The sequence below is a fragment of the Saccopteryx bilineata genome, chromosome 3 (genome assembly GCF_036850765.1).
Source record: "Saccopteryx bilineata isolate mSacBil1 chromosome 3, mSacBil1_pri_phased_curated, whole genome shotgun sequence".
NCBI lineage: Eukaryota > Metazoa > Chordata > Mammalia > Chiroptera > Emballonuridae > Saccopteryx > Saccopteryx bilineata.
Genome location: NC_089492.1, coordinates 290,004,534 through 290,020,965, shown reverse-complemented (window position 1 = coordinate 290,020,965; position 16,432 = coordinate 290,004,534). Strand labels below are relative to the sequence as shown.

Genomic DNA, 16,432 nt, shown 5'->3' with positions numbered 1-16,432 from the left:
GCAAAAAAATCCCGTATGCCCCATGCGGACAAAAATAGCTGCTCTGAGCATGGGTTTTCCAGAAAATCAAGCCGGGGGCACGGACTGAAGTGCCAGGCTTTATCTGGGCAGTGCACACCCAGGTCGGCTGGGTGAGGGCAGGGCAGAGGGGCAGGGAGGTGTGAAGTCAGGCAGGGGGTGAACTATGGGCTGCTGCTGCCTCCTCATGGGCCACAGACAACCCCAAGCGCCTTGGCGGGAGTGCCAACCGGGCAGGTGAGCTTCCTGGCAGCCTTCCAGGAGAGACTGTGCCCTTGATTAATCAGTGGAAAGAGGGAGGAACAGGGAATTTCTCTGCCCGGGTTCTGCCATTTCCAACTGGTTAAAGGCCATTTGCCCAGGACTCCAAAGTGTGGTCACTGCCCACATTTCGCTCAGGATGTCAAATTCCACACTGAGAGGTGATGGGAGGAACCAGAGATCCCGGGTTCAGGTCACATTGGCCTGGTTAGGGGTGGGCTGTTCCCCAAACGTCACAATCCATCCAGGGCTGGCTTATTAATATCGCCAAGGGATCCAAGACCTGTGTCTGATAGAGTCAACCCAATCCCTGCGGGAGCCGAGCACACTCCACACGCCACCAGGGTTCCCACCTGCCCCACCGCAGTGCCCCACACCCTCCATGAGCCCACTGCCATTTTGGCAGGTCAAGACCATGACTGCAAAGTTAGCTAGGACATACAGAACAGTCCAGAACCCCATTTCTTCCTCCAAGAGAAAAGTTTCATTTCCTAGAGCCGAGAAAACAAAACCCATGAAGATGGGGAATTTATTTTTACATAGAGAAATGATGCCCAAGGAAGGGAAAGGCACCGGCCCGCAGCTCAGACAGGGGCGAGGGGATGCCGGACTCGCTGTGTGGTTAACAGACTCGGCTCATTTGAGCAAAGTTGCCAAATCTGCCGGGGCGTGGACGGCATGGGGTGACGAGATCGAGGGGCCACGCAGTCCTGGGAGAGCTCCACATGGGGCAGATAGATACCGGCTCCTGATCTGTGGTCCCCCTAGTGGAGAGGGGCACCACTTCCTCGGCTGAAGGGGGCACCGCCCACCCATCCCGACATAAGCAGAACAGCGGAGACGGAGACGGCCCCTGAACAGAGAGGGTCTGATGTTACCAGGGAGGTTCTAAATGTTGGTATTAAGCTCTCCCGCCCCCCACCTACCCCACCCCACCCCTCCTCGTGCACCCCGGAGGCTCTGCCCACAGCATTCAGGCACACTGACAAGCACTCTCAGAAAAGCGGGAGAAATATAAGCTAGGCAAGGACATCACGTGGCTATTTTTTTCCCCAGAGACCCAAAAGCACTGTGATTCACATTATTCGCCCAGCTCTGCAACCCTCACCGTTTGGTTTTGTTGTCCACTGCCAGCCGCATGGCGGAGTGTGGCTGAGACAGTCCCTTAGCACTGCCGACTTGCAGATGGGGGTCTCCACAGTATCTCAGGCCCCCGGGGTCAGAGGCTGGGACTTCTGTGAAGGGAGCTGCCCAGCATTCTAAAGCCTCTCCAGAGGTTGATGCCAAGACTGCTGGGGACAGAGGAAGGGAAGCGGCAGGCAACCCGGGTGCCTAGAGAGGGGGGTCACCAGGCCTGAGAGTTATGCTCACTTTCTATATGAAATGGGGGCAGTGGTGTCTTTCCCATGGACCTCACAAGGCTGGAGGGAAGGCCACTGGAATTAAATAACACTTCACAAATGCATTGTTTTCATTGTTGCTAACCCCGAAGAAAGCTATGGTTCTTTCAAACCCTTCTCAAAACACATCTTCTCCAAAACAGATTTCAAAATCCTGCATCACTGTTATTAGGATATTTTCCATTTCATTCTCAGCTCCATGATCCAGAAATCTCACACCTTCCTCAATTTGGAGGTCACTACCACTTTGTTTCTACATGTTAGGGGCTCATCTGTTCCCCAGGATCCAGGCATATCCCCCCCCCACTCCACCAACCCAGAAACAAACCCCACCAGAAGAAAACACTCATTATAGTGATCGAGCCTCTCATCTCTAAACATTCAACTTTCCTCTACCCCTAACCCCCGTGAATTCACACACACACACCACCCCCTTGGTCAAAGATCCCTGGTATATAATTAGAGCAATAACCTAAAACCTCCCCCCTCAAAAACATCTTAACATTTCATGTTCTCTCTGGCCTGCCACCGCCAAACGCCACTCAAGTCTCTGACCCTGCCGCAGTAAACAACTCTTATCGGTGACATACATTTAGACATCAGCTGGCCTCACATGATACTCCTGAAAATGTCAAGCCCATCAGGTTAGACATGAACAATTTAAGAGAAGCTGAGTGAGCCTCTTCAGAAGCCTCTGTTCTCTGCTGGGGCCTCTGATGCGCAGAGATGCCTTCCCTCCTCAGGCAGAGGTCATTGCTTAGTAAGATGCTTAACAGCTGAGCCACCCCAGCCCCAGCAAACACTTTCTCCAAGCAAAAGAAAAATAATGACAAGGGCAAGAATCAGAAAATTCCAGGTTTTCATCAGAGCCTTGGGGTACAATATGGTTACTGTGGTCCACAAAAAAAACTCGTTCCTTCTTTCCATTCATCCAGGCATCCACCCAGGCATCCTTCCTCTTCTATCCATTTTTCCACCCATCCATTCTTCCACTCATTCACCATCTTTCCATTTCTTTGGTTCACTCAGATTCTTTTCCCAAGGGTTGTGCGCACAGACTGGAGCTTCCCACGGCACCCTGGTCCCTGTAGGAGAGTCACCCAAAGGTAGACATCACAACCTGCTTTTTGTTCTTTGGAATTACAGTGACCAGTGGTTCCAGAGGGCCATTTTAAACAGTGTTGTTATTGTTGTTGTTGTTTTCAATGCAAAACTAGATCCTGTAGTTCCTTTTTGTTCCCAAAAAAACACCTTTTTTTTTTACATATCTCAAAAATGAAATAGTTGTTTGGAATATTCTCACTTTGTTCCTATTTGACTCAGTTCTCACAAGATTATCACAGTACTTGGAAAAGCCTGGGGGCAAATCATTTCAGCAAATGCCAAGATATGCTCAGAAAACTCATCTTGTTTCCAACAGGGGACCCTGCAGACCTCCCTGGGATCTGTTCCTGCCCCTATACACACACAACCTCCACTGTAGCATGTTATTCCTTCAACTAAGACCTTCCAGCAGCATCAGTGTGGCTTCCCACCTGACCTGGGGGTAGCCATTCATTGAGCAATCCTAGATAATGAAGAGATTGCATAATGAACGCCAAGTCACAGGTTTCTCCAGGAATACAGCGATCATTTAAGCAAATTAGGAATAGAAAGGTCAGATGTTGCTGTGTGCAGATTTTTTAAATTCTGAGGCTAAGCAACCAAACTTTTGTGTCTCTTTTAATAACAACCAAAAAAAAAAAATCCACAGAGGTATATTTCAGGCTGCCTTTCTGCGTTTTGGCAGGTTGGATATCAAAATAAGCAGACCTTGGTGACACCCTATTTCATCTGTCACCCTGGAGAAAGAGAAGTCCATTTTAAAAGACCGGAATTATTGAAACAAGCCCCAAAACTACCCGTATTATTTATGGATCGACACCTCCCTCTCCTAAACTTGGCAAAATTAGCTGTCCTAAATATTTTGACTACTTTCATCTCTCTTTCTGAAATCTGGATTGACTTCAAGGGCCTTTCAGAATTGATTGGCTGTAACGCTGCTCTGTTTCGTTTTGATTTTAGTTCCAGTGTAAAATAAGAATTGTACGTTCGCCTTTGGAGCATAAATACGACCACGCTGTCTAAATCTTACACCTCCCCATCACAGCGCGGGCAGCGAACACATAAACATGCTGCTAATTGACCTTCAGTCACCTCAAGCGGGTGCAACACAGGGCAATACCAAGATTAGAATCTCCTTTCCTCGCCAATAATACAGTGCGCTCCGGCTAATGGAAACACTCGCAAAGCCGTTTCTTTTCATTAAAAAGCAAAGACATGACGGAACTCTCTCTCTCTCTCTCCCCGCGAGAGCCGCCTCCGCCCGCTCACTTCAAGAAGGCTGGAGAGACGCCGAACAGAAGTAGTGTGTCCTCCTTACACCAAGCGCATGCGGGTTGGTCTTCGCCCACCTAGAAACCGTCTTTTCTCCCTGGTAACAATGCATTTGAACGAGTGAAGGGGGGAGGGGCTGGGGGAGCTTTGTTCAGTACCATGGACAGAGCACCGGGTCCGCCATCTGCCCACGTTTCGTCAAGAAGAAAGTTTACAGATCTCTCTTCCCATTTCCTTTCCCCAAAATTTTTAAAACAAGAGGAGGAGTAAGTTATACCAATATTAGGCATTTTGATTTCGATGCTTTCAACTAGAAGTCAACAAGTATTTTTTCTTAAAAAAAAACAGATGTAAATATTTTGGCTTTGCCGACCGCAGGGTCTCTGTCAAAACCACTCAACGTCTCTCTGCCTTGTAGCCGAAAGGCAGCCAAAGACTACACGCAAACGAATGAGCGTGGCTCTGTTCCCAAAGAAAAATTTTTTTAATTTACAAAAGAAGGCAGATCTAGTCTGTGGGCTGTCGTTTGCTGACACCTACTCTAAGTTAGAATGACAGTGCTGAGAAATGGGTGGGGGAGAGGGGTGTCACCTGGATGGCAATCTAGGGTTTCTCGGATCGTGTAGCCAGGTCACAACTCACCAGGAAACTTCCGGTCATAAACTGCTGTTGTTTGTCCTGATACACAATAAGGACCTAGCAATAAAGTTGGGGTTTTTTTTTAGATCATCCTGTGATCTGACCTCCTTAAGCTATGCTTTACAACCTTGACAATTAGAAGTAAGAATGGAAAGAATGCAGAAGATTCAAGATATCAGTGAGCACCTCTATGAAGGTCATTCTTCTACCCTCTACCCAGGCAGTCATCTGGGGGGCCGGAGAGTGCCCCTGGAGGAAGGGGAGTCAATATTTATCTACTGGTTCTCCCTCCCCAACATCCAGGGGCAAAGCAGCTCTGACGCCCCCCACTCGCCTCAGAAATAGCTCCGGTCTAAACAGGGGTTGGCAAGGGGCGCTGTTCTTTGAAAAATACAACTGAGGAAAAAAATAAAGAAAGAGCAGGCAGAATGAGCTGACAAGCAGCTTCGGGAAGGGCTCTCTACTCAACTGTAGATCTGAGTACTGCTCTCTTATTAAACACTCTAGCAGCTAATTGGCTTCAGCAATTAAAGAAAAAGACTAAATTCAATTTCCACTCCCTTAAAATGCAATCTAGACAATTTATGAAAAGCCACTAAATATACTGCTACGATGAATAGACCCCCCTTTTTTTTGCCATAACCTTCATTAAAAGCACTTGGAGAGGTTAAAAAAAATCTTCTTAAATCAAAATGAATGCCATACTTAATAAAATGGAAGTTGGCATAATTAATTTAGTGGCTCCTCCATTATAAAGGACCAATAAAGAGTTCTGTTTCTACCGGTTAGGTGTCTGCCGAGACAAATCCATTTAGGTTGGGCAGTTATGGAGAGAAGAAGGACCAGGCTGTGAAAGAGATGTTCGGACCCTGTATCGAACTTCCTGCTATTCGGAAAACACACGTGACCTTGGCCAGGATACAGGGCCCCAGAGGAGAATGGTGAGGCTGAGAGAAATGTCCTTGGGAGGAGTGGAGGCAGGCTGGCTGACAAGGACTGTGGTCCACAGAATTAAGGGCACAGCTGAAGGGGAAGTTTCCAGAAGAGGAATAAGGACTGAAATGGAAGATCCATAAACAGGAGAAACAGAGGCCCTGAGGGAGACGGCAAGGGGGTGGGGAGCCACAGCCCAGGAACCCCCAGCTTCTCCTGTCGGTGACAAGGAACACGCGGGCACACATCTCAACCAAGGCCCACCTAGAGACATGGACACGCATGTGGACACGCACCTCACACGTGCACACACAGACACACCCAACCCACAGTGAGACACACACACACACACAGGCACAGACCTCCCGAAACACACACACGTACAAGTTTACACACCGACACTACGTGCATGCTGCACTCGGCCGCAGACACGGATGAACTTGCTGCTTGGCCCAGGTCTTACATCAGGGATGTTGCTGGGGGTCACTGGAAAAACAAATAAGCAGCAAGCAGCCTTCTTCACATCTCGCTGAGCGCTGCGTTCTGAAGAGGAGGCATCATTTCGGTATGACCGGCCCACAGCACGTGGCTGGGCCCAGAGCGGGGGCTCAGGCTGTGTTGCAGAAGTCCTGGTTGTCTGGTGTTTCAGCCTAGACACTAACAGCCAACACCAGAGCCTTCGGGGATGCCTGTCTGAGCTCTCCCCACACACACACACACACACACACACACACACACACACAGACTCCCCAGGCTGGGTCCGCATGCCCCGTTGTGCGGGCATCCAGTTTCACGCCTCCGTCCTCCAGACGTAGGCAAAGGAAGATGTCAGGTGTGCCGCCTGCCTGCCTTTGAGTCCCAGCGCCACCCCCTACCCCATTCTGCAACCTCAGGATTGGTGCTCCTCGTTTGTGACCTGGGAATTTGAGTCTCAGAGGAGATAAAAATAGGAAGCTTTCAAGGGAGCTGCCTGCCAATCCCGATGGTCCTGCCTTCAAGGCAGATCCAGCCTCTAGGCTCCTCCCCCTTCCTCCACTCCATCAGCTACAGCCCCCCTCACTTCCGCCCTGACCCCCCCTTCTGTAAACTCTTAACTCATCCCACAGAGTGGTGCTTTACAACAGCTCACTCCAGGGTAAAATGGTCACCATCACCCTGCCCTATAGGTCCACGTGACCTGCCCTCTGTCACCCCCATCTCACCCTAGCCTCCTCCTTTCTGTTCCCTGGACACCTCAGACAGAGGCCCACCGGAGTCTATTGCAATGGCTGACCTCTGTGTCCCTACTGTTCCTCCCTAGATGTCTGCAACTGTTTCCCCTCATCATTTTCAAGGCATTCACTCAAATGCCATCTCCTTCCGGGGAACCAGTGTGGCCACCCTGCCCCACCCTCACCTGGGCACTCATGTCCCTAAGCTCTCCCTGTGTTCCAATAGCAACTCCACTTCCTAATCTAGTACAGTATATCGCTCCCAGGGGCGTTAGGTAAATCTTTGTCTCTTTTGTTGTTGTTATTGTTGTTGTTGTTCACAAATGTATCCCAAGCCCTTAGGGCAAAGCCTGGAGCATGGGAAGCTCTGGGTGAAGACTGGTCAAATAGATGGCTGGATGGGCTGTGTGGGTCACACAAACACCTGCTCTGGGCACCGTCCTAGGCACGGGAGACAAAAGGGTCCAGAAGAAAATGGAAGATGCCCAGCACCTCCCCCAGGAGGCCCTCTCCTTCTCCATTTTCACAACAGCTCTGGGATGTAAGACACTCAGATCATCCCACCCCCACCCCCTTTAGGGGCTTGCCCAAGGCACTGAGTGAGTAGCAGATTGAGTGCTCCATCATTTAAAGCTCTGGAGCTAGACCGAGGGGTCGTGAGCATGCTCAGTGAACCTCCAAAGAGGTACAGAAGTCCCTGCAGTTACTAAACAGGCCCCTCGCTCTGAAACCAGTGAAAGAATAGGTAGGAACATTTCAGTGATTCACCCACTTGTTCCCCTCTGGCTTTTCCCCTCCTGCCCACTGGAGCCACAAGATACATTGTTCAACATTCATTAGGAGCCCAAAGAAGGAAAAACTTAAATCAGGAAACAGGGGGATGCCTCTGTATTTGCTTTAAGCATGGACTTTTTTGTGTGAAAACCTGCTGTGCCGGGAGAGAGAGCTAGAGCCCTAGACTCCAGAGGGCACCTGGGGTAGGGGGAACCCTGGGGACCCCCTCCTGTAGGGCAGGGTCTGCCCAGGGAGGTTGGCTAGGGGATCCCCACCAAGAAGGGCTGTGTCCCCTCTCAGTGTTCTGGGGACAGGCTTTGGAGGATACACGGTTCTGTCATGTGCTTTCCTTCTGGAATCTCTTTCACCTTCATTTAAACCAAGGTCACTGTCATTGCCCTTGACCCCTAGAAAGCCTGGCAGTTCTCCCTCATAAGGAGCCCTCCACTTAAGCCTGGCCTTGGGTAGGTCACATGACCTCTGTGAGCTCTGTGAGCTCCATGTCCTCCCCTGGACTACAGGACAGGTATGGAGACCCGCCCCACGTCCCAGTAATCCTTCAACTTTCCTGCAGGTTGACCAGCGCTCTTCCTATGACTTCTTGAACCCCGTTCCAGGCCTTCAGCTACTTTTCTGTGATGTCCCTTCTACAGCTTCCCCATGCTTCTCACACCATATGTGCATGTGCACATATATGCCTCTCATACACATAAACCATATACCCCCACACCCAACCCACGGCCACACGCACACTCTCACACTCATCATGTTCACACACACACACATACATATGCATGGGCACACTCACATGCCCACACTCACTCACACGTGCTAAAGGGCAGGTGCTCGTACAGACTAGCCTCTTCCCTCCGGAGCATGAGACACCAGCCAGGTAAGGGGCTCACCCCTGCAACATGCCCACCGGATGTTTTTACCTGAAGACGACGGGAAAAGGGGAGGTCCCCTCTCTAACAGCACTCTTGCAAAGAATCCCTTCCTTCTGGACAGTAGACAGACCTTCAATAAACACGGTAGGCTCTTGCCCAGCAGTAGCCGCGGGGGGCCAGTTAGGAACCCGGAGAGTCACAGCCACAGCTCGCCCAGCCCGGTGTGAAGGTGTGAAGGAAAGCACCACCTCCCTCCTGGCCGTAAGCACCCATGACAGGTGTCTGAGACTAGGTGCTCAGCCACCACAGACGGCCTCCAGCAGGGTCGGTGGACAACAGCCCCATTAGCCTAGGGCAGAGGTCCCCAAGCTTTTTACACAGGGGGCCAGTTCACTGTCCCTCAGACCATTGGAGGGCTGAACTATAAAAAAAAACTATGAACAAATCCCTATGCACACTGCACATATCTTATTTTAAAGTAAAAAAAAAAAAAGAACGAATACAATATTTAAAATAAAGAACAAGTAAATTTAAATCAACAAACTGACCAGTATTTCAATGGGAACTATGCTCCTCTCACTGACCACCAATGAAAGAGGTGCCCCTTCCAGAAGTGCGGTGGGGCCGGATAAATGGCCTCAGGGGGCCACTTGTGGCCCGTCGGCCGGGCTGTAGTTTGGGTTCCCCTGGCCCAGGGGCTACAAAACATTTCAGAGCTTTTACCACTTTCCAGAAAGCAAGACAGCCTTCAGGGGGCCGCAGGTGACTCTGGAATCCACACAGTTTGGAGACCCCTTAGCAGCAGAGCAGAAGGGAGGCACCGTCAGAACTCCACCCTCCTGAACCGTGTCTGACCACGTCCGTCTTCACCCAGCCTTGCAGAGACCCCGACAGCCTCGTCACTAAGGAAGGAGCCTCAGGAGGTGGCGGGGTCGCCAACGGCTGGCAGCATCCTCACAGGGAGTCATGGCTCTGTTTCTCTCCACCGGGGCCAAGGGGATAGGGACACCCTTTTGTAGGTTTGAGTTTGGAATATTAAAATTTTTTAAGTCAAGACAAGCTGAGAAGAGAAATCCATTGTGCACAGCGATGAGAAGAAACACCCCTTACCCAACCGCCCATCTCACCCGGCACCCCTCTCTCCCCGGGGATCTAACTAGACAAACTCCATGCCTGAAAATGAGGCCGTTCGACTGGAAATGCCTCCAGAAGATGTGTTGAGATGAAAGCGGAATGGTGTATCGATCGGATCAGCCGAAGACCTGAAATTCTGCTTCATTGACCCCAAACGTGAAAGAAAACGGAAAAGAAGCCAGAAAAGAGACAGAGGCTTTGACAATGAGCTCCATCCAGTCTCCGCTGGGAAAAATTAAAACATCAAGTTGTCGGGGCGAGGACTCAGCTTCCAGAAGGACCTGGCCTGCCAGAGGGCTGCACGCTCTTCCTTGGTTGAGATGCTAAGGCAGTGGTTCTCAAAGTGTGCGCCCTAGAAGATTTCCAGATGCGCCCTATGGTATTCCAGAGAAATACAGTGTGTCCGTAAAGTCATGGTGCACTTTTGACCGGTCACAGGAAAGCAACAAAAGACAATAGAAATGTGAAATCTGCACCAAATAAAAGGAAAACCCTCCCAGTTTCTGTAGGATGATGTGGCAGCATGTGCGCATGCACAGATGATGATGTAACACCGTGTATACAGCGGAGCAGCCCATGGCCATGCCAGTCAAGATGTGGACAGTACAGAGTAAAGTTCAGTGTGTTCTGTGGCTCATTAAATTTGAATCCATGACCAAAGTGCAATGTGAATATCGGCACACTTATAACAAAGCGCCACCACATAGGAATAACGTTACTCAGTGGGATAAGCAGTTGAAGGAAACCGGCAGTTTGGTGGAGAAACCCTGTTCTGGTAGACCATTAGTCAGTGATGAGTCTGTAGAGGCTATACGGGATAGCTACCTAAGGAGCCCTAAAAAATTTGTGCGTGAGCCCACATCAAACTGCACTGAATAGGTGCAGTTTACGGACACACTGTATGTGCCTGTTGGGGACCAAAAAACCAACAGGATTTTTGGAGTTTTGATTTGGGGGGGACAGAGGTGCGGGGAATTGTCTGTAAGCTGACAGTCTGCCCAATCCCCCACCTCACTTGCCTGATTAGGTTGCAAAAGGCTGTCAAGCTGTGGTGCTGGATTGTTTACACTACCCTCCATGTTCCCCGGAAAGACTGGAGGCAAGTTTCTTCTATCCTTGTTTGGTGTAAAGTAAAGATGGTATGTATGGTGAGGGTTTTCTGCACTCAACACAATTAAGAGTAAAAAGAGGAATTCTTCAATGTATTGACGAGGAAGTGAGAGTTTGCCTTTCAAATATATGCCCAAACATTGAAGAAATCTCTAGGACACATCAGGCTCATGTTTCTCATAAACACAAGAATGAAAAAACTTAACACATTCATGCCGGGACCTGCTGAATTTACTAAATCTTACTAAGAATGTATCTATATATATAAAAAAGATAACTTTTCTGTCATTTTTTTTAATTTTTAACCCCTCTTTTTTACGAATTCTAAAAAGCATAACTCAAAAAATGTAACATAAAAATGTTTTTTAATGTCAGAATAAATTTAATTTTGTTGTGTTTATTTTGTTTAATTACCATAAAAGCACGTTTGGACTTTATTTTTTTTCTTTAATATTTGACTTAATTATTATAACATATTTCTCAGAAATTTGTACATAGTGCACCTACAATTATTTGTAGAATTTTAAATGCACCCTGACTTCAAAAAGTTTGAGAACCACTGTGACAAGGTGATACTTCAGGTCTCTGAAGCAGACGTGCTCCAAGAAAGAGTTGCACTTGAACGCTCCAGAACCCTTTGATGAAATGCCTCCTCTCTGCTCACGCCTTGGCATAAGCATCCACCAGATCAACCAGGTGGTCCTCACTATTCTCTCCTCCAAAACCCTCCACAGTGTGTCCAGATTAAATGGTTAAATGTATCGGGCACGACGATGAGAAGACAGGTCTTCAGTCGGACAGACCTCCTGCCCCAGCTCTCATCACCGTGTAAGCCTTGGCTGGGTCCTCACGTCCTCATCCATAACGTGGGGACGAGAGCGCCCACATCTCCCCAAGTGGTCCTGGAGATTAAATAAAACAACGTGAGTGTCTAACCTAGTAAGTCTAAAGAAGCATTAGTTATTTGACTAGAGACAGCACTGCCCCCAGTTTCTCAGTCTCTATTCACAAAGACCATCAGAGAGGAGTGCTTTCTGGTTCATAGGTCCTCTGGCTAAGGGGACAGAGTGGGCATGAGCTGTGACAGCCACCGCCACTGTCTCAAGGTTCACCTCGTACTGGTTCCTAACCCTCCGTGTCACCATCCAGAGCAGGCCAGCTGGCTCCTTTGCGTCACTGAAATGCTATTTTTGCTCCAATCTCAATTATTTCACTTAGAACTTTCATTTAGAAACTGACCATATCAGGAACTCAGTTCACTTTTCGGAAAGCAAGCCAGGAGATCAGGTGGCCCCTTGATTGGGCGGGTTCCTGGAGTGAGGGGGAGTGGCGGGGTTCACCAGCCAGCACACCTGGTAGACAGGCACTGGAATATCTATGCAACTAGTTAGGAGTGAGGACGTCTGAACGTGGTTCTCGGGACTGGAAATGGGGGCCAAGGAGGCTAAATAGTCACACGCTGCCATCAACGCTGTAGAAAGAAAACAGCCATTGGGAATTCAAAAGTCCCAGATTGCAATCTAAGCTCCAGGTCTTAGGAGACGTGCTCCCTGAATGGAGGCACTTACCTGTCCTGAATCTCAGTTTTCCCATCCAGAAAACGGAGGTGACACCTGCCCATAGGTTACTCAGATGAGTTAATGTGACAACGAATGGGAAGCCCTAAGTTCAGAGTGGAGTACAGAAAGGGTCACAATCGCCAGCGGCTTCTGACATTGACGGGAAGCATCTCCACACGGCACAAATGCCCCCACTGAAACCATGTTTCTAGCCTGGGACCCAAGGGCTACAATGTTGTCTTTTACCGTAAAATGTTCCCAAATGCCCATGGTGAGCAGGAAAGGGAGACGGAGCCTGTGAGGAACCACCGTTAAAAGTAAATCCATTCCAAAGGAAGCAGGTGAGGCATGGTGAGGAAGGGGCGTCTCCCGGGGCTCCAAGGTCAGCCCCTCCCCGGAGAGCCCCTCGGATCCAGAAAAGCAGCTCCAGACAAGATAAAGCCAGCTTTCTCTCTATCCTGATGATGGGTAGGAATGCCCTGCACGCACGTGAATACCAAGAATGGGTCCCAGACGTGGGAGAAGGAAATATGATGACCACTGGCTCTGCAGATGGCCCTCCCGAGCGTTTTCTAAGCCGGCCTGAGCACCAGCTTCTGTTTCCCTAACCACGCACGGTAGCGGAGAGCCCAGGCGTTCTCCAGCCCGTGGAGGTTGGGGGCTTAAACCTGTCGAAAAAATGGCAAGGAACGGTGGTTTCATAGCCCAGCGGAGAAGGTGGCCAAGAGGTTAGACTTTTACTAATGGCCCTCCTCGGCCATTTACCAGTTCTGAATCTAACTGAGCAAGCTCATTTCAGCTCGCCTCTCCCAGCTGACTTGTAAAAATCCCTGCTCCTGCCTTGCTCTGCAAATCAGCGACTTTTAACTTCTTGCTTCTTCACTGATGCATTCATTAGAGAACCAAATTAAACTCCAACGTGATCTCATCGTCTCCTGGTGTTAGAATTTTGTTTGAAGCCACCTATTGATGGAGACTATTACTTGCAGGACCGATGGGATACTAATTACAATAACAACAACCAACATCTACTCAATGCAGACTCCCTACAACATTATTAAGTAACGTGCTAGATGCTTTATCGTGGCTGTAATCCTCAGGCAAACCCCGTACTGCATGGGATGTAGTCGTGCTCATTTTACAGATGAAAACAAGACATGAAGTAACTTGACTCCGGTCACATCTCCAGGGGAGACAGACTAGGATTCAAAACTAGGTAGGATAGGGTCCCCTAGGGGAAAAAAACATGTCAGAGATACACTTAACATGACTCAAATAAGGAAATCCTTTATCCCATGAGTATTTTGCAAACTTGACCAATCACAGAAGCACTCAGCAGAATAGAGAAGCTCCAAGTGGTCAGTGTGAGTGGCGGGTAAGACGCCGATGTCCATCTGGCCCTAATCAGACGTCTTAAGATCAGTCCAGCCTGATCAGGCGGTGGTTAGAGCATCGGACTGGGATGCGGAAGACCCAGGTTCAAGACCCTGAGGTCGCCAGCTTGAGCGCAGGCTCATCTGGTTTGAGCAAAGCTCACCAGCTTGGACCCAAGGTCTCTGGCTTGAGCAAGGGGTCACTAGGTCTGCTGAAGGTCCACGGTCAAGGCACATATGAGAAAGCAATCAATGAACAACTAAGGTGTCTCGATGAAAAACTGATAATTGATGCTTTTTATCTTTCTCTGTTCCTGTCTGTCTGTCCCTATCTGTCCCTCTCTCTGACTCTCTCTGTCTCTGTAAAAAAAAAAAAAAGAAAAAATTTAGTCCACAAGTTTCACAGGCCAAGTTTCTCCTGCTCTGACCAGGTGGGAGATTAGGGCAACATGGCATGTGGACCCTGCTGCCCTTAGGAAAGGCAGTGTCCAGGAATTACTGGGCATGTGGGGAATGGGGCACTGGCTCTATCTGTTAAAAATCTCTGAACAGCGGAATACCCAGACTTTAGGAGCTGGATGACAGAAAACTACATTTCCCAGAAGACCTTGCAGCTGAGGGCAGGGGGCAACATAGGTCCCACCAATCAAACATACTCCTGTGGGACTTTGTTCAGAACTGTGGACTTCCTGGCTCTAAGGGCAGTTTCCTTGCCTTCACGTGGACGCTGCTCTCTGGCCAGTCTGATTCTATCGTGCCACTTTAAAAGTCTTCTCCTGGAAACTCGGCCTTGAGATTCTTTTTTTTTTTTTTTTTTTTTTAATATGGAACGCTTCACAAATTTGCGTGTCATCCTTGCGCAGGGGCCATGCTAATCTTCTCTGTATCGTTCCAATTTTAGTATATGTGCTGCCGAAGCGAGCACTTGAGATTCTTTCTTCAGGACTGCTAGTGATTCCCTATACCGTGTGATACCGTATGATGGATCCCTGCCCACTTGCAGTAACTGGAATAGGTCTGTCTCCTCCCCTGAAGCCTGAGCCTTACAGAAATTGGTACCAAGAGTGAAATTTGGGATTGGTTATCTGACCCAACTACGGCTAAAGGGTTGGCCGGCACCCAAGGACGGGCGTGGGGTGGGGTCCATGGTAGACATAGGCAAAGCCATTGTCCTAAGATCTCAGACTGGTGGCACTGACCTACCTCCCAGAGGCCGGGGGCACAGTGACCCCAACAGGCAGCAGCACAGCATATCGGATGCATGTCGGCATGGCTTAACTCAGAGAGGGCTCTTTGAGAGGGGTCAACTGATCATGGCACCCCAGGAGTTGAAATAGGTGGGCAGCCCAGTATGGTCCTGCTTGACATGTATAAACAAAAATAAATAAATAAAATCCTCCAGAGCACAATCATCGCAGCCCCTGGGCCATTTCCCAGAGTTAACTCATGGGCCCTGAGCATTCTGAATGGAGAGGAGGCGGGGTTTCCCGGGAGATCAGCCCTGGGTTCCTGCCTGTATCTGCAGCCATTGCTGCATAACAAACCTCTCCAAGACCTACTGGCTTGAAGAATTTGTTATGGCTCTTGTGTCTTTTGGTCAGCTGGGCAGTTCTGCTTAATGAAGCCAGGCTCAGCTCACCCTGACTGGCGTCTCTCATGTGCTGTGGGGGGAGGCTCCCACCGGACTGGCCTGTCTCTGCTCCACATGTCCCTCCTCCCCTGATGGGCTGATGTGTGCTTGTTCTGATGGGGGAGGCCGGCTTCAGAAAACAGAAGCAAGCAAAGCTTCTATGGGCCATGGCTCGGAACTTGACATGGTATTTAAACCACGTCCTATTTACAAAAGCAAGTCACAAGACCACCAGATTTGAAGAGAGATCATCTTCACCTCTTGGTGGGAAAGAGCTGGGATGTGCCATGGGAAAGGAGCAGGCATACAGGAATACCAGAGGTCAGTATTAAAAACGACCTCCTGCAACATTACATCAGTCCGTTCTCAAGCTTCCTCCTAGCCCAAAGGAATCTGAGGCCACTGACCAGAGCTCTTCCCATGGGGGAAGATATACTCAGACATTTGGGGGTGTTAGACACTGGCTTCGAGCTGATGCTAATCCCCGAGACTTGGGATTTCCTCTGGCCCCCATCAGATGGGGGCTTACGGAGTCAGATCATGTTGGAACCTGAACCTGAGTTGGCTCATGGTGAGCCCACGGGCTCACGAAACTTGTTGGTCATTCCTGCCCTTTCTGAACGTAGGGTTGGAAGACACAAGCTCTGAAACTGGCACAACCTTCACTGACCCCAGCCCAGGAAGTGAGGGTTATTATGGAAGGAAAGGCAGGTAGAAGTCTCTGGAACTACCCTTTCTACCAAAATATCAAGTGAAAGCAACTCTACCCGTCTGGGGCCATCCAGTTCCTATGTCACCATCAGCGACCCGGGAGAGTCTTCCCACATCCCCAGTCAGCTCATCTGCCTGGGCCACGAGGGGACAGGTGGGTCTTGGGGAGTGACTGGGATCGTCACCGACTTGTTCAGAAGGTGACCGCTCTGGAAGCTGCTGCCCCAGATGTGGCCTCCTTGCTGCAGCACCAGACACTTGGCTGCGTGGCCTTGGCAGGTGCTCTCTTTTCTCTGTCGTACTGAGGTCTGCAGTGCTGAACTCTGACGAAGGCAGCCACACCATTCCATTGTCATGCCCAGAGCCATGCCAGCTCTCTGTCTCAGAGCCTCCATCATAGAGACCTCCATCACCCC

The 16,432-nt window shown here is 49.6% G+C and overlaps 1 non-coding gene across 1 annotated transcript; it reads right to left on the bottom strand.

Moving 5' to 3' along the window:
* Positions 1–14,493: 14,493 nt before the first annotated feature.
* LOC136332646 (U6 spliceosomal RNA) lies at positions 14,494–14,600 on the bottom strand. Its single transcript, XR_010730812.1, has one exon. It is a non-coding gene; the product is annotated as a U6 spliceosomal RNA (small nuclear RNA).
* Between the last annotated feature and the right edge of the window lie 1,832 nt (positions 14,601–16,432).